The sequence below is a fragment of the Chiroxiphia lanceolata genome, chromosome 1 (genome assembly GCF_009829145.1).
Source record: "Chiroxiphia lanceolata isolate bChiLan1 chromosome 1, bChiLan1.pri, whole genome shotgun sequence".
NCBI classification, from domain to species: Eukaryota; Metazoa; Chordata; class Aves; order Passeriformes; family Pipridae; genus Chiroxiphia; species Chiroxiphia lanceolata.
This window is the reverse complement of record NC_045637.1, coordinates 24122003-24144828: the sequence shown is the minus strand read 5'-3', so window position 1 is coordinate 24144828 and position 22826 is coordinate 24122003. Positions and strand designations below refer to the sequence as shown.

General features: G+C 42.2%; 1 long non-coding RNA gene across 2 annotated transcripts; it reads left to right on the top strand.

Moving 5' to 3' along the window:
• Nucleotides 1–9699: 9699 nt before the first annotated feature.
• LOC116792723 lies at nt 9700–21379 on the top strand. Of its 2 annotated transcripts, none has more exons than XR_004359251.1 (4): nt 9700–9796; nt 13508–13617; nt 17248–17335; nt 20546–21379. It is a non-coding gene; the product is annotated as an uncharacterized LOC116792723 (long non-coding RNA). The 2 variants fall into 2 exon arrangements; XR_004359250.1 differs by lacking the exon at nt 9700–9796 and adding an exon at nt 13078–13329.
• Nucleotides 21380–22826: the final 1447 nt, after the last annotated feature.

Genomic DNA, 22826 nt, shown 5'->3' with positions numbered 1-22826 from the left:
GTTAGGTCAAATGAATTGCAAACTGTCTACTTGCTTTGCTGATGTGTTTTTCCACAAGAGTCAATAGAAACCATGGTTGAGCACTTGCATCTGCCCACAAAGAAGGACTAGGAAATGCACTTCACCCAAGCTTTCTCAACATAATATCAGGGAAAATAGTTGGAAGGAGGAAAGCAGTGGGGAAGGGCTAATTCAATCCACAACTACATGACAGTCAGGTCCTTCACAGTCTTTTGGCCCGGTTTGGACCTGCAGTAAGTCTATGATAGTAGGTGACCAACTTTGGAAACGTCTCTTTCCCTCTCCTTCCTTCTAAAGTATGACGTCCCTCATATTGTCTCAGAAGATGCATTTTTTCATCCCAGCCAAAGAAGCTTCCACAATATCTCTAACAGTTTTAAATGTACCCAAAATGCCCACCTTTAAGCTCCTAGGGAAATTATGGACAAACATGTATTTGCTGAGCTGTATTACACACCTGTTGTCCTCACAACTGTCCACAGTGACAGGTGCTCCCACTGATGAGATATCTGGAGATACAAAGCAAAATACACAATAGGAGTGTGATTACTGCTAATAGTTTGCTCTCTGAAAATAATTTTCCCCTTAAAATTAATACTGTTTTAATTTGTACCATTCAGTTAATGGTAAGGTGCAATTTTAAACTCAATTAACTTTCCAGGGCACACGTAGTTACTGTCAGGGCACAGGTATGGCAGGGCAGGATGCCACAGCCAGGCCTCATCCTGCCACCCCCATCCAGGAGCAGGGCAGCCCCAGGCATTGGGGGAAAGAGCATGTGGGGAGGTCCCAGGAGGAGCTATTATGGCCCTCAGTGCCCTGAAAGTTTTTGCACATCCACAGAGGCTTTCTGTGCAGAGGTGCACTTACCACATTACGTCTACCACTTGGTTGTGATGTGCAGCTTCCATCACTTCCTCATCTGCTCACTGCCTGCCCAGCTTCATCCCACCAAAGGATGTCCCTGCCAGAGTCACAGGTTCCTGCCAGAGGCACAAATTCCTGCTGGTCGCAAACCCTGGCAGCGATACCCATACCAATCTGTTTGAATGTAAAAAAGAGTGGGTTTCTACAAGGTGATTCTTGACAGGAATCCCTGAATTGGAATTGAGAATCTGGAGCTGCCTTCCAAATCTTAGTCTGTCAGCTCCCAAATATGTCAATTCAAATCCTGCTGCCAAGTCTTCCTTTTTTTCTGTGTATATGATAACAAAATGAGATGAAAAATATTTTTTGCTGAAAGATGTTGAAAAATGCAAGTCAATGGCCATTATTCTCAGCTTTGAATGAGGAGAAAATAGGGGACTGAATTTTGCCTGCAAAGAAATTGGGAAATAATAATGTAGATAGAAACAACCTTCTCTCTGAACCCCTGAAGTTGGGAGCAATAGAAACACGGTTGTGTTTGTAGCCTTATTCTCATAACGTAGCACACAAACTGAGCACATGTAAGTAGAAAGCAGAGTATTTTATCTTCAAATTTTCACACTACTACAAAGAAAACAAATTTTTAAAAATATGCAGAATATAACTTCAAGACTGTTTTACTTAGAATTGAGTGTTCTTTTTATTTTGTAAATTAATTAAAAGAAAGGAGTTACAGCTAGGAACAATTACTGAACAGTTTTTGCAAAAAATGTGTTTTTCACAATGCAGTACTTTTCTTCCTGTTCCTCACTGAGGAGAACTGGGATTTATTTATTATGCTGGATAAAAATATTGAACTAATAGTAGGCAATTTTGTATGACTTCATATTATCATAAATGAATTCATTTTCAAATCAGATTCAATCAAACCTCAGTTTATAATAATAAAATCCAGATTTGCATGTCACTAGAGATGTGTTCTACCAAAAATCACAGACTTCAGGAGGTAATTAAAGTATATTCTGTGTACAGTATGTGATTTTAAAATTTTCCTTCTGTACCATATAATCAATGCTCAGAGAAGGCGTGGGGTTTGGGTGGAACTGGTTGAATAATATTATTTTAAAAAAAAAAGACTGCATTGTAGGTTTTGGCTCAGTCCTCAGAAGGGTTGTTTTATAAACTACATGGCATCCCAGGAGTAACCCTGGGAACATGGCACTCAAGAATACCTCAGAAAAATGTGACTCAGTGTACTTCTATGCTGCACAGCTGGTTGATTGTCACCTGCTGTGACCTTTCTCAAATGTACCAGAGCACACATGCATTCTGTGCTTACAGGGACATGTCCTATGGTCCGTGCTGCTTACACACTTCAAATCGCTTCACAGCCTAGCAAATGATGTGTCTTTGCTGTGCCATGGTCTCCACTTCCCATTGGCATCTTGGGTGCAATATGTACCTTTAAATCCACTTTTACTGTTGTGTGCCTTTGGGAAACAGGGCATGCCTTATGTTTTATTCCCTTGAGAAGGTAGGGGAGATGCCACAGTCACCCTGGAGATCCCCTGCACAGGGGATGAGGCCGGCAGAGCCCAGATGGTGAGCAAGGGGGTGGGAATGGGATGGCTAGAGATTGGCCTTGCATCCCAGCAGTGAGGGGAGGGGTGGAACTGAGAGAGCTGCCTTGGGGTGGCTTCTTCACTTAGGGTTCATTTAGCCTTGGTTCTCTAACCTGATACATCTAGAAAGTGTTTTGTTCCCTCCTAAAACACATATCTAATGCCAGTGAGATGAATTTCCATCTGGTGATGGTCTCCTCCTTCCACTCCAAGCCCAGAAAAATAAGTGGAACCAAGCAACCAACTCACTAACTTAAAATCTGAGGAAGTGGAGTCCCATTTGCTGAAACTGCTGTAGAGCCTCAGACAGGGCAGTGTGCCCAGGGACAGAGGTATCCTTGCAGTTAAAAACCTGTGGTTTATTTAGTTTCCGGTTTTCTTCTTTTGTCTTGCATGCATTAGGTTTTGCTATATTGTTGCCAAATTAAAGTCTTCAAGAATTTTTTTTCTATATGGGCTCTGCAGTGCTGTCAAGGCTGAAATTCTTGAGTGTCCTTATCCTCCAAGTGCTGTCACGGGCTTCCTGAAGAGCTTTACCTGCAATTCCCACGGGATGGCCCAGGGCAGCCCAATCTATCCCCAATCCCCTTCTGATCACTGAAGGTCTCCCAAAAAGAGGATCCCTTTGCAAAAGGAGCCTGTACCTTGAGATGTACCTGCACAGAGCCAACCCAAGCCCAGCAGCGCCTAGATGTCCCCTGGCACCTTGGGATAACCTTGTGCTCATCTTCTACCACTTTTCAATTACTTTAAAGTAGGACTGTCTTTAGGTGTTTCAGCCAATGTGTAAATTACCAGTTAGTTCTGTCCTAGAGATTAGAAAATGCTGCCAGCAACTAGGTTTTCCTATCAATCTACAGGCCATCTACAGATTACCACCATAAAATACGATTTTCAAGAATTGTTCTCCTGTAATTTGGAAGTGTTTATCAAACATTTCAACATTTTCTATGTCACTTTTTCACATTTTTTAATTAAGAAAAGAATCCACAGAGCAAGATGTAGAATTTCCTGTTAAGAAAATTGGAATAAAGTATTTGTTTTCAGGTCTCGGTAATGTCTACAGTTTCAGTGTCTCTGGGGATCTGCGGTTTAATGCTCCCCAGCAGTCCACACTCCCAAACTCACTGTATCTCCTATAAAGAGCAGAGGTCAGTCTATGTCTTGGCTGTCTTATTCTGCACTCTACTATTACCAGAGATGCTGCTTGCTGATTTTCTGTTGACATTCTGAGTTTGTCCTGTCAATTTGCTTGGCTTTGCAATAAACATTTTAACATTTTAGCAAATTAAATCCTCATTGCCTGACACTTATTTATTTTCTATTTGTTGCTTTCTTGCCTCTCCTAATCAGTCTGCTGTTTTTCATAGTTGAACAAGTAAAAATAATTACCACATTAAAAAAATCAGATATCTCCTATTGAATGTTATTGAGGCTGAAAGGAGGCTGCATCAATCAAATTGGTTTTTGCAACTGTTTTCTCAGTTCTGTTCTGTGAAACTTTCTAACAGACTTGAGAAACATGAATAAGATTAGCCATAGCTTTTTTTGGAAAAAGAAGTATCTCCCCATCTCCCTCAGATTTTTCCCTGAGGTTCTATCTATTTAGTGCTGAGCTTTGTCAGACCATTTGGTGCTTCTAACACACAAAAGCAGTTACATTATATTAAATGATTCAGAGATACATTTTGAAGTAATTAAATGCAGAGCAGTGACGCAGAAAATTAGTGAAATTTAGTGTCATGGCCAGTCTTCGCGAACGAAGATTTGGCAAGGTCTCTACCCACATTTGTTACAAGCACGCTGGTGATACAGGGCTTTGCAAATGCAGATAAGGCCTTCGAGCCTGCGCAATGGATTTTTTAGGTGAGACACAGTATGCGCTGAGCTGAGCCCACCCTTTAATCCTGAGGTTCATCTGCCGGGGCCAAGCGAGCTTGGATGGTGGCAGCGAGGTCCTCAGGACATAGGTTTGTTTAGAGTGACCTTCTCTTAGATGGATGGCCTTACAGGGCTGATGAGCTCCATCTGCCCGGGTTTAGAGTTGTCCTTCTCTTCTGTGTGTTCCAGGGCTCCCCTCTTATCTCCCCCGATGGCACTGTCCGCACAGGTGAAGCTCCCATTCTCTCGCTCCTTTCCACACCCGGGGCCAGGCCCACGCCACTGCAAAGCACCAAAATTTAGTGTAAAATTATGATAACCACCATGCTGAGTCTTGAGTGCAGCAGAAGATGCAATGGTAGTGGAAAAAAAGGAAAGATTGTGTTTTAAGTCACAGTCTTGAAAGTCAAAAGACCAATGTTCAGTCCTAGTGTGACCTTGAGCAACTCAACTTCTGTTCCTCCTCTTGCAAACAGGGATAATCGCTGTCTGCTACAAAGAAGGAAATGTACCAATTATTATAAATTACTTCTAGATGATGTGATATAAAATGCACTGACACCAGAGTCAGCAGGATTTTCTTTCTTAGAAAACTCTAGGAAAAATGAGTATTTACATAGTTTATTTACTTTGGAAAGCATCCTTGAGGATATTTTCAATGGTAAAGTCAGATGCTCCTTAGCTTTTGGCAGAATTTCACAATCCTTGACTGTATCCACATCCTGAGCAATTCTGTTTATTCTGTGTTTCATATGAAGAGCTGTTCCTCCTACATTCTCCCCATACCCCTTGCTATGATTGGGGGTAATGATGAGCAGGATGGAGGACAAAGCTTTTGTTGTGAACCAAGGCATAAAGCACAGCCTTGGCTGAGGGTGCTGATGGAGCAGGACTTATAAGACAATGCCCTCTGTGAATTGTCCTCTTGGTCATGTGCCACAACCTGCCGGCTCCCCCTCAACACCACTGGCCTCGATGAAGTGAATGGGGTTGGTAGAGCTCCTTGCAGGGATGCAACAGAGAAAAGGGGTTGAAATTGTGTTGTGTCAAAACTGTGTTTTCAGTGTGCACGATGGTGTGCATCCAGTGCAGGCATGTGCTCAGGGCCAGAACTTTGAATACCGTCAGGAGTCAGCTCTGGGCTGGTCTTCAGAGGAGCCCCTGGAGAGCAGTATAGATAACCATATATACAGGTCCACAGCCATTGTCTGCAAGGCTGGGCATTCCCTGGACTTTTCCTGCTGTCTCTTATCTGGTGAATTGGCCATGACTTCCTTGGAGGAAGGACTACTCCTTAGTTCTGTGTTTGTGTAATGCCTCCTGCATTGAGGTTCTGGCCCTTGCTGGTTTTTATATCATTATTGTAATGCAGGTGAAAATTACACACATCACTCTTGTTTCCACCAAGGCTTTTGGGTCCTCAGGTTACTCCAGAGGGTTTATGTATGTGTAATTCCTGGAGCAGGAGGCTTTGAATGATATAGGTTTAAAAACAATCTGTTGATGCCTGATGGAAAAGACAGGCTAAATCATATTTCATTTGCATAAATATTTCAATAATTTTCATTGACTTTTTTTTAAGTTCCTAGATTAAAAAAATAGATTTGGGGGGGTTAGTGACAAAACAGTTGTATTAGATGTGTCCTGGGTAGAAGGCAAATTCCAGTCTTGTATGCCCAGGCTAGACTCTGGACACAGAGAGGAGATAGCAAAGGGGATAGCAAACAAGTCTGCAAAGAAGCTAATGTTATAGATGACTTGATACTGGGACAAAATTTTGGGAAGTTCTTGTTTCTTCCAGACCTAAGAAGCAGAATCTTCTGAGATGTGGTAGGGACCAAGAACAACAGAAAAAACTCTGATAGCCTGGCTTGGCTGTAGGAGTTGCAGACGAACCAGGTTAGGTACTTGCTGCAGCATCTTCAGGGTAAGTCAGTTACTGGGACAAGAGGCACACTGGAAAGCAGGGGAAAGAGGGAAAAACTGTGGTGAGGAGAACAAGATGTTGGTGATGCATCACCTGCAGATGACCAATTTTTGTATAGTCCAGGCCAAACCAAGATGATTCCTACTTTGAGCAAGACGTTTGTAAGAAAGTGGCGGTGAATAGATGGAAAGGAATCCTTATCGAGATGGCCTGGTCATCTTGATTTGTCCTTTCACCATCAGTAACATTTTCTGTTCTAGTCTAATGAAGAGTGTTTGGGAAATGCATGAGGTATCCAGGAACCAGTTAATTTTGGTTTGTTTCCTGGAGCAGAAGTATCACTAAGATATGTAGTCACTGTTGTCATGGGAGAACCTCAACCTTGCCAAGGCCACCTGACCATGAGATTGAGTGCAATTTTGGGCCTTTGCGTCCAACAAATCCCTCCTCTTCCATCTAAAAAGCCTCCCATGTGCAGGGTACATGCTATAGCCTTACGGATGGCTCCATACTGGCACCCATGGCCCTACTCGGCCACTAACAGCAAAACAGAGCTAGAGAGAGGGCAGGCAAGAAGACAAAGAGCCAGTGAAAGAGAAATGCAATGGGCTGGAAGGACAATGACAATGGGAATGGGAGAAGAGACTGTAAATGCTCAAACAGGTGCAGAGTTATAGTAAACAATTTAAATATCATAAAGCTATTCTGGCAGAAGTGGGAAGAAAAACTTAAAAGTAGGTAAAGGAAGGTTAAAAAGAAAGATCATGAGTCGTAAGAAAGCAGAAGAAAGGCCAATTAGGTTAAAGCCAGAGACTGAGGAAAGAAGGCATGATGGATATGAGAAGGAAGAAACTCTTGAATGGCTGGCAGTGGGTCAAGGAGGAGGAGCACACAAGCACACAGAAAGCCTATGAATGACCAGAGCAGGGTGGGGATATGGGCTGCTAATGGGGAGGGCGAGAAGGTGCGGCTGTGCGAGCTCTGCACCAGGGTTGTCTATTGCAGGCCCCTTCCTCTGGCAAGATTCAATGGGAGCCTGATATCACTGGTCAGTGAGGGCACTTGGGATTTAGCTCTTTAAGTCATAACATGCTGATGTAACACAGCTGTCAAATTGTGTAATTTACATTTATATAACCCCTGTTATTCCAATCTGGACTAAGAAAAGATTTCACTGTGCCAAAATCTTTCCTAGTTGAAACATGATGAAATATTACCTCACTAACACTGCATGTACTAATTAAAGTACACTAATTAAAGTACACTAATCTGAGAGCCCAAAGATTAAGCATGCATGGATTACCCACTGTAATCTGGGGGGAGGGCAATAGGCATGTATACAAAATATTCAATCTAGTGTTCCCAATGGGAACATTTCCTTCTCCCTCTTTCAAGTTTCTCTTCACCACTTCTTTGAAGCTGCATTAAGATATGTCTACCCAATTACAAATTTAACAGAAATGCCACATATGCTCTGTAAAATCCTGTCTAGAAATCACCATATCATTTTTGCTTGGATGCTTTTTGTTTGGGACTGTTTCCTGATCTGTTCCCTAAGCAAGAGCACATGGGAAAATAATGCAGCATTAGATTACAAACTGCCATGGTGCAGGGGCAGCTGGAGTTTTGGGCAGCCTTTGAGTGTCTGCAGCTTTGGGTCTACAACATCCTCAGCACAGGAAGGCACAATAGCTCAGTGATGCACAGTGTTAGGTGACGTGGTCATGGCTGTACAGCCCTTTCCAGGACTGTATTTACCTTATTATTATCTGCATGTAATTTTCTGTTTGTCTTGTTCCAGTGTATAGAGACCCCATTAAATAATTTGGGGTTCCTTGTTGCTGCATGCAGTACCAACTTCTAGAGGAAACACAGTCTCTAAAGCATCTGCTGCAGAAGGCTTACAATTTGCATGATTTATGTGGCAGAGAGGAATAATTTATTTACTCCTTTCTGGTTCTTTGCTCCCTGCTACCCACTTGTGAAATGTTTATGTGAGTTTCTCTCTGCTAGCTAGTACTTCTCTAGTTGAATTATTTGAACTGTGAAAACAAATCCTTTCTTTCACTGGTGGATTTCCAGTAGTGTTTCTCACGTCTTTCCTTAATTATTTCTCTTCATAAGAGGGACTGAGACATTCCCACTGGGAAATCTTTATGAATTTGTTGGAAGACAATATTCTGGCCCCTTTTCACCTAAAATCGCCATGATTTGATCATGACATGGGGGGGCCTGGAAGCTTTAAGCCACGATTCCCACCTCTCAGCAACAGCCCAGCTGGAGGGTTTTTCAGAGGAAAGTTGGGCCATGAGCTAGCAGAGGTAATTACCTGACTGCCACATCGTAGGTGGAACTTAGTCTGCCGAGTGCCATATAGAAGGGAAGAGGGTGCTTCTCATATCTTATTACCTGCCTTTTGTGAGTGATTCACCGTGTTGCCTATACCGTCATTTATGTAAATTATTTCTAGTTGCTGAGTGCTTCTGTCTTTCCCTTATGTGCAAAATGCAAACATACAGAATAATGTCATGTATTAACAAAGTCACCAGCACAAGCAGAACCAAGGCCCTTCATTTCACTCTGTTTTTTTTTTGTACCTGAAATGCTCTTTCCTCTGTACATAATATATGTAAATGTCTTGATCAGGTTATGTGTCCAGTCTGTCTCTCTTAGCTCTGGTTTGCATTATTTCCACCTCTGTGACCAACTCAGACAGTTCTCAAGGGTCAATGACCGTATCTCAAGTGCCACCTGGAAAGTGCTGAAGTTACCTGCTCTTGCGAAGAGGATGACTCCATCAAAGTATACTGTCATGTTTCCCATGAAACCCCAGCTCCATGCCATGATGCTTCCCTGAAGGCTGATGTCTCACTCCCAGGCAAGTCACGCACAGATAGAAGTAAGTACTTGTGACGAAACAGCTTGCTAAATGGAATGGGGAAACTCATGTGGATGGAGATGGACTTTCACCTTCTCTAATGGGAAGTCCAGCACCGTGGAGGTCACTGTATGTGTGATTAATTTTGTTCTTTTGTATTATGATGGAGTGTGTTTTCTTTGCTCCACTTCTTTTGGTCTGTTTGATTTCCCATGAATTTTGAAGTCCCCATTGTAAGCTTGAAGTAAATTGTGCCCTTCAGTGTTTGCTGAATTGGGGACCTTTCAGGTCTGAGCCTTATTATGGAGCTGAAACAGATGCTAAATGGTAAAATGCAGATATTGTCTCAGTCCCTCTGAGTTTTGCATTATCATGATGTGAAAATGATATTATCATAATATCATTATTATGATATTAGCATAAAACAGCCTTATGCAAAGGGATGAATTTGTTATTGTACTTATCCTCTGCTTCTCAACATAGGAAATTGTTTTTCAGAAGGAAGCTTCCCACAGAAGATTGCATTTGATGGATTTACTCCAGAAATTTGGCCAAGATAAATTTTGAGAGTGAAGTCATAATTTACACATGAAATTTAAGGTACAAGATCTTTTTTCAAGCTCCATTGCTGTTTAAAAGTTAAGGTTTGTGCTTGATTAATTTAATTTTGATGATTGACTTTTGGGCTGTACACTTAGTTAAATGAGAGAGAATGTCTTACTGTGACATATATATTTATTTAAAAAAAAAATAATCAAAAATTTAGGGCTAAACCCAAAACCAACAAGACACCTCAGATAAGTTTGGAGAAAGATTTTGATTCCATTATCCTGTTGGAGTGCATCATTCCATGTATGGGATAAGCTGGTTGAACAGCCTGCATATCCTGCAGGTTTCCTGAGAAATCAAGGAAAAGTATATACAGAGCAATTTGCTGCTAGAAGGAATGGCACCAGAGAGCCCTTAGTATCAGGTCTTTATTTGTGAGAGGAAATCCAGATGAAGGGGATGAAGTTCTGGTGCAGCAGCATGTGGCGTCTGCTTGGATGACCTTGGTGCAGCTCCCTGCTGTCCTCCAGACCCCTTCCACAAGGCAGGGTGAAGGAGGTCAATGGAAGGCAAGTGATGGTGCATCCCTTGATGTCTGCAGCTCTCACACTACCAGCCCACCTCAGAAGCAAGGCATCAAGAGCAGTGTTGCCTCTGCATTACCACCAATTTTCCACTGTACAGTGTAGTGGTCTCCCTGCTCAGCACATTGGCTACTGTCAATCCCTTTCCAAGGGACTCAACTCCTTCATGATATTTTTGAGATCTGTAGACCCTCAGGTCAAACTCCAAATGGATGGAAGAGTTGCAGCATCTAGAAGGACTCCAGGATACAATCCTCAGCCAAGTGAGGGTCTAACCATGCTTTTTCCTTCCTGCTGTTGTGCTTTGGCCTCTTTCTAGGGTAATGCCTATATTCCACGAATAAGTGGGCCGGTACATAACACTCATGAATTATTAAGGGCAAATACAGCTGTGCTGATTAGAAAAACTTCTCTAGTGAGTGTCTGTTAAGATGGGGAGGTGAGCTGTGTGCCTGACTCCCAGTTTCCTTATGCTGCTTCAGGTAAGCCCGTGTACATGGGAGGTGAGACTGCTGAGCTACAAGTGCATGAACTCACTTTGCCCTGGGGATGGGCTGCAGTCCCCACCAGTCTGTCCTCCTGCTCTTTAGGGCAAGGAACAAGTGAAGTGCATGTTGCCTGATTTCAGCTTCACCTCTTCCACCTATTTGAGCTAATCTTTGAAAGTGTTTAATTTTCCTGATGTCACACCTTCTGAGTAGTGATCGGCTAAAGAGAAAAATGACAGGCAAATACACTCCACATAATTTATGGAAAAGTAATACAGAAGTAACAAAAACCACTTTTTTTCCTGTGGTTTTTGTTACCATAAAACGGGACTGGATGAGAATCCAGTACAATTAGTAAAGAGTACACTTTAGTAATTCCCAGATACTAATGAGAAACAATCCAGCAGCTTGTGGTACTTAAGATTTCAGGAAAAGCAACAAATGACTTTAACTTCTTCTCATCCACATCAACAAGACCACAAACCACTGATCTCCTAAAAAATGGTGCATCCAGAAAACCTACTAGATGGTTTTATGAAGGACTCATTGTTTTTCAAAACAAAATGAATGTGGAAAGGACAATTTTTGGCAAATAATTACAGCTGTAATGGAAAACATACTGGCTCATTAAACTACACTCTTAATCTTCCTCACTTATTTATCAGCTTTTGATGGAGTAGAGTCTGGGATTTATATTCTGTCCAGTGTCTCACAAAACTTTTGTTCAGTAAAAAAGGTCATCTGTAAATCTCACATAGGCAAGCGTAACATTTTCCTACCATAACATCATATTTTAAAAAAGGAAAAAAAAGGACACAACATTAAAAGTTAAAAGCTGCTGTAAAGCTAAGAAAATACATTTGTTCAGCTGAGCCCACATTAAGCTTGATTTGCTTCATTTGGAAACAGCTGAAACTGGGTAATCTTGAACTTGTAGTGAGAAATATCAATTTAACATGTAGTTGGTGTGCTAAGGGCTGCCCTGTTCTAATTAAAAATCCACTGTGTTTTTATGATGGTATTCTGGAGGATGTCTTGATTTGCTGATGAATGCTGACAGGACTATTAAAGCTGTGAAACAACATCACTTGAACATGGCACAAAATGAAAGAAAAAGCACTGCCATGCTGCTCTTGGGTGTTATTATCCTGATTAAAATTGGAGCCAAAGTGAAAATCATCCCTGGGCAATGGATTTATTTATTTATTTACTTACTTATCCTTTTAAATGGCTTCATGGTATTGGTAGCTGAATAAGGAACCCCTAAGGCACTGTGGTTTACTGAAGGAATATTTCTTATTAACCCCTCTTGCTTGCACCTAGAAGCATAGATGAAGAATAAGTGAGAGTGCTGTGTGACAGTATGAATATGCAATATCAGGAGTTGGACAGGACCCTGACTGTTAATGTTTCCTGACACTCTTGTTTATCAAAAATCCTTTTCTCAGCACAGTTTTGAGAGGCGTGTCAGCAGGCCTTTGAAATTCAATGGGAAAAGAGTCACCCATATAGAACATAGCCTTTCATTTGTTCCCTTAAATTACCTGTGACAAGCTGAAAATACCTATTTTACCTCTTTTTGTTATGTATTCAAAAGTCTAGGAGTCATTCAAATGCTGACTTGATCTACAAGCTAGGCAGCCAAGCCAGAGCCTTACCAGCTTGAGGTTTTGGGGGCAAATCAAACATCTCTTAGGTCCTTCTGTGTGATATGTGGGAACAGGCAGATTAGAAATAAAGTAAACTTCTTTGCATAAGGTCCAAACCATGCTTTTATTTTTATGCATGACTATAGGATGATTTTAATTAACCGTTCTCCTGTCCTCAACCAGCACATGAACAGAATGCATCACAGGGTTGAGCATGGCCAGAGAACTGGGCATGCCTGGGGAGCTGGAGGCAAAGAAGGATGCTGGCTGGAGATGGGGCTGGCACCATGAGTGGATGGTGCCTTCAGCCCTGAGGGGAGGAGGCCTCCTGCAAGCCTTGTAAGGAATGGGTCAGCTAGGTTCACCTGATGACCAGTGTAGAAGTTGGAACAAATAAGCACTCATTTTCCATCCAATCAAGATATCAATAAAATTAACTGAGGCACAAAGGGATGGGAGGAAAAAGACTATTTGTTGGTCTATACACCAGCACCCCTAACCTCGTAATAAATGTTTGCATTGCTGTCACTGGATGCCACCCATAGAACTCACATGCCTGGAATGCAAAGGGCCCCAAATGTAACCTATTTAGGAATAGTCAAGAGGGGAGGGGGAATGGCAGGCCACATAAAATGTGCTGTTATCTTTCTTTGAGTCAAGGGGCATCCTCTCCCTCCCCCTCTTCTCCTTTCCTGTTTCCCCTCCCCCCTGCCCCCCTACCAAGTTTGCCCTCTGTTTTTAGAGGAGTTGTGGTTTGAGAATGTGATGCCAGGAGAAAACAGCTGCTTTGGTCCCAGCAACTGACGAGTTTCCCTGGAGCGTGCAAGCCTGTGGTGGTACAGCATGGAATGCCCTTCACTCAGGTTCTGGCACCAGATAGAAGGTTGCCCCTGTAGACAGGAACTCCTGTCTGGCATATGTGCTTGGGACTGGGTTCAGTGTTTCAGCGCAGTAGAGAAGGTATGGACAGGCATTGGCTTTATCCATAACGTCACCTGATACTTTGAGAAAAGAATTTGTGTTTGTTGCTTGTTATTGTAGATTCTTGTGTAGAAGGGTGTAGAAGATGGTCATACAGCATCCATCATGCATACTCATCTCTTTGAAGGAGCTGCTGAAGCCTGGAGATGACATAAATCTGGCTCTGCGAGGTATTATGTCAAGTAGCTGCACATGGGAAAGGGTCTGGTAACATCTCTTGCATTTCTTTGTTCCTGCATGGTTCATATGAGGTCATGAAAATTACAGCAAATGCTTTTCTGTGAAAAAACAGGAGATGCTTGTAATTAGCTTTCAACAGAATTCATAAAATCACTGTAGTAGGGTTTTCTAATGCCTCCCTATACTCTGTGCTAGAATGAAAAAACCCATAAGATGCTGGAAGTTTCAATTTGAATGACATGCTGGGTCTCCCATTCTGTCAACAGTAAAATATTCTAGATTTTTCCAGATACTGAATTTTAAACAATTTAGCAGAACTGAACAGTACAACAGATTTAATCATAATGGATAGAGAGGAAATAATCACAGAACTATATGCCAAAATTAGACCACAAGAAGGTTATAACCAGATTACTATATGGAGATAGAATAAACTCTAGAACATGTAAGAAATAAGAAGTCCAAAAGCCTGATAATAGAAATAAAAAAAATAAATCAGTAATTGGAGTTGAGGAATAAATTGAGCCAAAACCAGTTGGAAAGATACTGGGAAGCTTAGGAAAAAAATTAGTATTGGCCACTGAGATGAGAAATGGAAGAAGTGTCAGTTATAATGGAGAAAAACAGAAGTGTTAGGCAAATATAGCAACCACCCTAGTAGCAAAAAGAGGCTTAAGAGAGAGTATCTTGAGAAAGCACAAACAGCCAAAGACATAAGTACAAGACAGAACTATGGGGTGTCCCTGTGCACCACCACTGAGACATTGACACAATCAAATACTTCCATAAAGTGTCTGTACACTAACGCACACAGTAGGGGGAACAAAGAGGAGCAACTAGAGATCTGTGTGCAGTCACAGGGCTTTGACCTCACTGCAATTATGGAGACATGGTGGGACAGCTCCCATGACTGGAATGTTGCCATGATGGGCTACATGCTTTTCAGGGAAGACAGACCTGGAAGGTGTCCTGGTGGAGTGGCCCTCTGTGTGAGACAACATTTGGAATGTATTGAGCTCTGTCTTGGAGTGGATGATGAGCAAGTAGAGATCTTATGGGTTAGGATTAAAGGGCAGACTAAGTAAGGGTGATGCTGTTGTGGGTATTTGCCACAGGCTGCCTGATCAGGAGGAGGAAGTGGTTGAGGCCTTCTGTAGGGAGCTTGAACTAGTCTCAGGAACTGGTTCTTGTGGGGGACTTTAGCTACCCTGACATCTGTGGGAGAAGCAACACAGTGAAGCACAAACAGTCCAAGAGATTCCTCAAAAGCATTGATGACAATATCCTGTCACAGGTGATGGAGGATTCCACAAGGAATGGTGTGCTCCTTGACCTCATACTAACAAACAGGGAAGGTATTGTTGGAGATGTGAAGGTTGGGTGCAGCCTTGGCTGTGGTGACTATGGGATTGTGAAGTTCAGATTTGGGCAAGGAGGAAGCAGGGCAGAAAGCAAGCTTACAACCATGGACTTCAGGAGAGCTCACTTTAGTGTCTTCAAGAATCCTGAAAAAATCCTCTGGAAACAGGCCCTGAAGGGAAGAGGGGTCGAGATGGTTGATATTTAAGGATCACTTCCTCCAGGTTCAAGAACAATGTATCCTGATGAGCAAGAAATTGGGCAAAGGGGGAAAGAGACCTGTGTGGATGAATAAAGAACCCTGCCATTATTCAGGCATAAGCAGGAAACACACAGGAGATGGAAGCAGGATCAGGGAACTTGGAATGGATATAGAGGGGTTGTCAGAGTTAGAAATGAGACAAGGAAGTTCAAGGCCCATCTGGAATTAAATGTGGTCAAGGAAGTCAAGGGAACCAACACAGGCTTTTCCAAATATATCAGTAACAACAGGAAAAAAAAGGATAATGCAGGCCCATCACTAAATGGAGGGGGTACCCTCTGTTACCATTCCTGGTAACAGAGAAGGCAGAGTTACTGAAAGCCTTCTTTGCATTGGTCTGCACTGGCAAGGCTAGCCCCCAGAAATTTCTGACCCAGGAGACCAGGGTAAAGGAATGTTGGAAGACTTTCCTTTGGTCAAGGAGGGTTGGGTTAAAGAACACCTAGGAAAACCTGACACTCAGAAGTCCATTTGTCCTGAGGGGATGCATCCATGAGTGCTCAGAGAGCTGGTGGATACCACAGTGAGGCAGCTCACGATCATCTTTGAAGGGTAATGGAGATCAGGAGACAGGCCTGAGGACTGGAAAAATGCAGATGTCACCCCAGCATTCAAACATGGGCAAGAAGGAGGTCCCAGAGAACTACTGGCCCATCAGCCTCACCTCAATCCCTGGAAAGGTGACGGAGCACTTCATTCTGGTGGTCATCTCTATCCACATGGATGATAGAAAGTGATCAGGAGTAGTCAGCATGGATTCACTAAAGGGAAATCGTGCTTGACCAACCTGATTGCCTTCTGTGATGAAACAGCTACCTGGAAGGATGAAGGGAGAGCAGGGATATTGTCTACCTCTTCAGCAAGGCCTTTGCCATTATCTCTCAAAATGTCCTCACAGGCAAACTAAGGAAGTGTGGACTGGGTGAGTGGACAATGAGGTGGACAGTGAGGTGGATTGAGAACCGGCTGAACAGCAGATTGCAGAGGATCATTATCAGTGGCACAGGGTCTAGTTGGAGACCTGTGGTGTCCCCTGAGATTCAATACTCGTCCCAGTATTGTTGAACTTATTAATCAATGACTTGGACGACAGGGCAGATGCCTCCTCAGCAAGTTCACTGACAACACAAAGCTGGGAGGAGTGGTCAATACCCCAGAGGGCTGTGCAGCCCCTCAGAAGGACCTCAACACATTGGAGAGATGGACATTCACTGGAGGTATTCAAGAACTGTCTGGACACAATCCTGTGTCATGTGCTCTAGGAAGACTCTGAGGTTGAGCAGGGAGGTTGGATGAGATGCCTCACTGTGGTCCCTTGTAGCCTTACCCATTCTGTGATTCTGTGAAATACTTTTGTTATGTATTCGGGGAAAACCATGGGAATTAATCATATTACATGCTGATCCTGATACTGAAACACTTTCCATTCCAACATTTCTCAAAAGATTTAAACAGCAGGTGCTAAAGCTAGACATTTTAAAATTGGGACATCTAGATAATTTGCATCTGAGAGTTTTATAAGAGCTTGCCGAAGAGGTCTTTGGATGATTAATGGCACTTTTCAATAAATCTTGGAACAGTGCTAAGTTTTAGAGGACACAGCAAAAATTAAAGACATGCCATAATAAAAGGGGTAAAATTGCAACCCTTTACCTTTTAAGCCTTTTAACTTTATACTGATCATGTAAAAAACCTCCATAATTGTGGATGAAATTCTCACTAAATAACGAATGGAACAAGTTAATACAATTAATTTCAAACCCACAGTTTTCAGGGAAAATCTCTTGAAACTAACCTGTCGTTCAGCGTGTTTTTTCTTATACTGAAAATTTGCTTGAAAAGCAAGTCTCGTAAAATGTTTGATAATGTACTCTGTAGCATTTTAATAAAGAGCAATGTAATTTACTGCCTGAAGTGTAGTAAATTGGTTAGATGTCATAATATTATAATAAATTGATCACCACTTCTCAATATTTTTAGTTGCATCTTGTCATTCTAGGTCCTATCTTCTTCAATTTTTTGAACTGAAGATCTGAAAGGAAATCATTGCAGAAAAGGTTTGCAACCAATGTGGAGACTGGGGAGGGGTAAGTAACAGAGACAGGCAGCTAATAAAAAAAAGAGATAGGACTTCTGAATCAAGCACACCAGTAAAGGTAATGCCATACTTCCGGGAAAACAGAAAACGAGCCTTTCTTGTGAGATAGGCAGCTCTGACTCGTTAAAAGTAACTCTCCACAGGACTCTGTCAGGCAAAGTAATCTAAATAAGCTGATCAGATCCTTCAGTGTACAAAGAGGGAATCACAGGTAGGTACAGGGAGATCAGAAGTGGTGAAAGATTAGATCTTCTGGTGAAAGACTCATGGGGTTCAATCTGATTATTTTAATAAAAAGGAAAGTTAGAATTTAAGGTATAGATTTGAGGTTCTCTCACTACATAGAATTGATAATTATGTTGCATGAAAGCCCTAGTTAACCAATGCTAAGAGTTAGAACTCTGGTACCATATGAGACAAAACGACCTTAAGCTGCAGGCTGACAGTTTTGGAGTAGAAATAAGATTCAAATATTTTTAGAGAGTGGTTTTAACTGTTTGAGCTATATTAAATTAATATGGCACATTTTCTTTGGTGGACACATTAAAATCAGGATTTTTAAAAGACGATATGGTGTCATTCAAATGGGAAATTTTATGTGTTATCTTTATAGAGAAGATCAAAGCAGAAGAACATATCAAGCTGCACTGGTGTAATAAATATATTAATCTACTGGATGAATAGCTGAGTTTGTAATGCTGACTGGAAGGCTGGAACTGGTATGGAAGAATGTGGAGAAAGGAAAGAAAAGCTAAGGAATCTGGAGAGGCAAAGAGAATATATTTGTTCTGAGTAGGACACTGGATGAAAGGTTTTGGATCAACTGAGGTTATGCTACATGCCAGTGACCACCAGAGTATGCTGTGAAGCTTTGAATGGACATGTGTTTCCCACATGTTGCTGGTCTTCCTTGTCTAGAGAAAATCTGCAAATTGTTCTAGGCCTTTGCATGTCTGATCCCATCTTGGTCCAGTTCTGTTGGAATGGGTACGTATCGTTCTTGCACTGGGGCCTTCTTCCCTCATGTCATCATGTCACAAGGCAGAGCATTGATTTTGAAGCCTTCATTTCCACAAACACTAGCTAATGGGGCTACTAATACCAAGTTACTTACCTTTTTCTCTCTCTGTTAAAAGCCCAAGCTAGCAAACAGTCAATCAACCTTTCCCCAGCCTTAATCACTCACATAAATTTTCTTGAAAGAACTGCACTTAAAGCTGAAAAAACAGTTGCTCAAAAATTTGGAAGTACAGAGAATAATTTGTCTCCCTTGAATATGTGTGAAATGAGGCAATCTATAGTCATCCTTTCCCATGGATCTTCACATTCTTCTCCAGCTGAGAGGGCAAGAACACCACACAGTGCTCAAGGTGAGGCTGCACGGATGCTGTTACAGTGAGACAGTCAGCTCTGTTGACCAGCTGGTGATGCTGAGTTTGATGCACTCCAGGATGTGTTTGTCCTCTGGGATGCCTGGGCATGCTGCTGGCTCCTACTGAGTCTGCTGCTGACCAGCACCTCCAGATCCCTTCCTGCAGGGCTGCTCTCCAGCCACCCCATCCCAGGTGCAGAATCTGGCATTCAGACTTGTTAAATTTCATGCCATTAATCATCGCCCAATGCTGCAAGCTATCTAGATCCCTCCACAAGGCATCTTGTCCTTCAAGAGAGTCAATGACACCTCCTAGTTTGGTATCACCCGCAAACTTGCTAATGGCGCATTCAACTCCTACATCCACATCCTTAATAAATATATTGAACAGAACTGGTTCTGGGATTGATCTCTGAGGAACACTGCTGGGACAGTTCACCGGGCAGATGTAGCCCCATTCACTACAACCCTTTAAGCTCTGCCCTTCTGCCCAGCTTACCCCAGCTCTGCCCACTCATCCCACAGGTGGACAATTTGTCCTGAAGGATGCTGTGAGTTATCTGACCCTGAGATTAGCTCAGAGCATGGTGCTAATAACACCGAAGTTGTGGGTTCAATCCCTGCATGGGCCTTTCGTTTGAGAGGTCGACTCGATGCTCCTTATAGGTCCCTTCCAACTCAGAATATTCTGTGATTCTGTGACTATCAAAAGCCCTGCTATAATTCAGAAAAACTGTATCCATAACCTTCCCCTCATCCACTGGGTGGGTGACCTTATCACAGTAGGATAATCAAATTAGTTAAAAGAGTCTTTCCCTTTGTGAGCCCATGTTGACTGTGTCTGATGATTGAGTTATTCTTTAAGTACCTTTCAAAGAGCACTTCAGTTTACCCTTATGCAACTCTTGCTGTCCATGGGAAACCGTCTGTGCTACCTACAACACTTTGAATATGCAGTTGTGCTGGTCTTGGCTGGGATAGATTTAATTTCCTTCATAGGAGCTAGTATGGGGCTATGTTTTGGACCTGTGCTGAAAGCAGTGTTGATAACTCTGGGATGTTTTTGTTATTGTTGACCAGTGCTTACACAGCATCAAGGCCTTTTCTGCTTCTCATGTCACCTCCAAATGAGTAGGCTGGGCGTGCACAAGTCGTTGGGAGGGGACACAGCTGGGACATCTTATTCCGACTGACTAAAGGGATATCCCAGATCATATGGTGTCATGTTCAGTGTATAAATCTGGGAGAAGAAGAAGGAGAGGGAGGATGTTTAGAGTGATGGCACTTATCTTCCTAAGTTGCTGTTACACGTGATGGGGCCCTGCCCTCCTGGAGATGGCTGAACACCTGGCTGCCCATGGGAAAAAATGAATTAATTCCTTGCTTTGCTTTGCTTGCCTGCACAGCTTTTGCTTTACCCATTAAATTGTCTTTATTCCTGCCCATGAGTTTTCTCGCTTTTACTCTTCCAATTCTCTCCCCTATCCCTCTGTGGGAGAGTGAGCAAGCGGTTGCGTGGGGCTGAGCTGCTGGCTGGGATTAAACCATGACAACAGCTCATAAGAAAATTGTAAATATACTGCTAGGGATATATATTTAGATAGTAATGAGAAAAATAGGAGCATCAAGCTTTCTTTAAGAATGAAATATTTGTTAATTATGTCTATTTTCTTCTTCTGTGATATAGTATCAAAATTATTAATCAAACTATTCTAAATAGATTGATTAAATATTTCTATGCCTTAGCTGTTTTGTGAACAATAATTTTAGAATCTTTTGTTTATCTCCTATTAAGAGTTGGGTTTTCCTTCCTTATATCTTTGACAGATATTATCAGTGGATCCTATTCCCAGTAAGGATATGACAGCGGATCCTACGAGTCTTTCTGGAACCCCAGGAGATGAGATGTTACCAAGAAATGCAGCCACAGATGAAAGTGGATACAGGAAATTATTTGCCCACAGCTCCCATGAGAATCAACAGCTCAAAGTGGTTTTTTTTTAATATATATTTTTTATTTTATATGCTTATGGTTTTTTTGTTTGTTTTGATGGTGTGTCCACTTGCCCAGCCTCTTTTTCTAATGCTTTCTTTTATGATTAAAGCGCTCCTTTTCTGCAGTGGTTGATTTAGTCACAACTCCTGGACTTTCCACTGAAATTATTTTCCTATTGGCAAAAGGAAAGGTAACACTGAAAACACTTCTCTGCAAAACAAGCTCTGTTACAAAGCTAGAAGCCCAATATATTAACTTCAAAATGTTTTCCCTGGAATTTTCAGACAAGCCAATACTTCTTAGGAACAGGGAAATGCTCCCAAAGTGCCACAGGACCAAGGTGCTGAAGGCTGATGCCGGGGATAAAGAGGTGCTGGGACAATACAGCAGAAGGTTCCATATACATGCACCTATATCAAAATCAATCAGCAAAGTGAAACTGCCTTTGTATTTAGACAGGTCTGTGCTGTGCCTTACAATGCCGAGTTTATAGAAAGGCCCAGCCAGAAAAGCACTCCACACCCAGATATCATAACAAAAGTGACATTCAGGATAGTAAAATAAATATTTAATTTCTTCATCTTCCCATATTCATCTCAGACATCCAGCTAACTCTAATAATACTTCACACTATAATACTTTACAAATACAACTATTCCAAATTAATAGAATTGTTTTGATAAATACTTGTGAGATCATTTTACACTCTTTGCCCACTGATGGCTTTCCAGCTATGGGACAGAGTGTTAGGCTTTTTTTTGCATGCTGTAAATGTATCAAACCTAAAAGCCATAGTAGCTTTTGAAACACTAACAATATCACTCAGTGCTTATATTACCCTTTACATCTTCAGAGCCTTGTATGAACAGACATGAATGAAATATGGTAATAGATTTATTGTATTGCAAACCTGCTTTGCAATTCCTTCAGCTGCTTCAGCAGGTCTCGTGCTGGTGCCTGTGAGAACAACACATTGTTGCTTCAGATGACTAACCACTGAAACTGGGCTGAGGAGAGTTATGATTTCCCCTGTATCTCCCTCAAAGGCAGGTTAGACATTACACATAAAAATTTTGGAAAGACTCTGCCAGCAGATGTGTACTCAACATGGTCAGGTGCCACGTACTCAAGAGGGCCCTCCTCCCTCTGCTGTTACCTGTTCTTGGACTGTCTTTGGGTGCCAGCCAGCATCTTTTAGCTTGGCAGAGTGTCCAGAGCAGTCTTGGTGCATGGCTTGGAGCTTGTAGGAGTGTAAATACAAGTTACTATAAATTGTCATAAAGGAAGACTTTTCCAGATGCTAATAGTGGGAAAAACCATAGTGCCTTACGCAGAGGGGAACATCCACATGGTTTGTATCCCAGTTCGGGGCTCAGCAGTTCATGATGGTGCCCCTGCCCTTGGTCTACAGAGGTGTCCCACATTCCCATTGTCCAAACCATGGAGGGGAGAAAAAGGTCAGCTAGAGCAGGAGAGAAGCAAATGGTATGGGAAATACCCAGCAACCTTTCAGTGCTCCAAAGGGTTCCTTGCAAAAGGAGAGGCTGAGGTTACTGAGGTCCCTGGGCTGTGTCCTCCTTCCATCTGCAGACTTGTCTGCCTGCAAGGGATGGGAACTGATTTTGGCTGCTTCATCTTCCCAAGGTGCCTCCACCTCCTCCAGAGGTGCCCCCAGGATGTGTCCTAGCTGGCATTACTGCTTCATGGCCAAGTGTGTCACACCACGTCCAGTGGCCACCGGCCTGGCAAGGGCTGTGCTACATCACTGGGGGCTGCTCTGCACCAGAGGAGGACGATGGTGAGACTGCCACATTTGCTATGCTGAAAGTAAACTGTATGTCAAATACTTTTCCATCTGGCATCTGTTAAAATAATGTGTGTGTGAGCATACGTGTGTGTGTGTGTGTGTTTACAAGTGTGTATGTGTGTGTAAAAAATGCGGACACACTCTCTGATTTCAAATATAGAACAAAATGCATGTTTCAAATTATGTTTTGATTTTGGGTTTTCTGTTAACTGGAAAGATCCTTTTTTCAGAGTTTGTGCAAACTATTTTACTTAACATATTATCTGTAACGAATTGCATAAGCATGACTGTTATCTGCGTTAGTC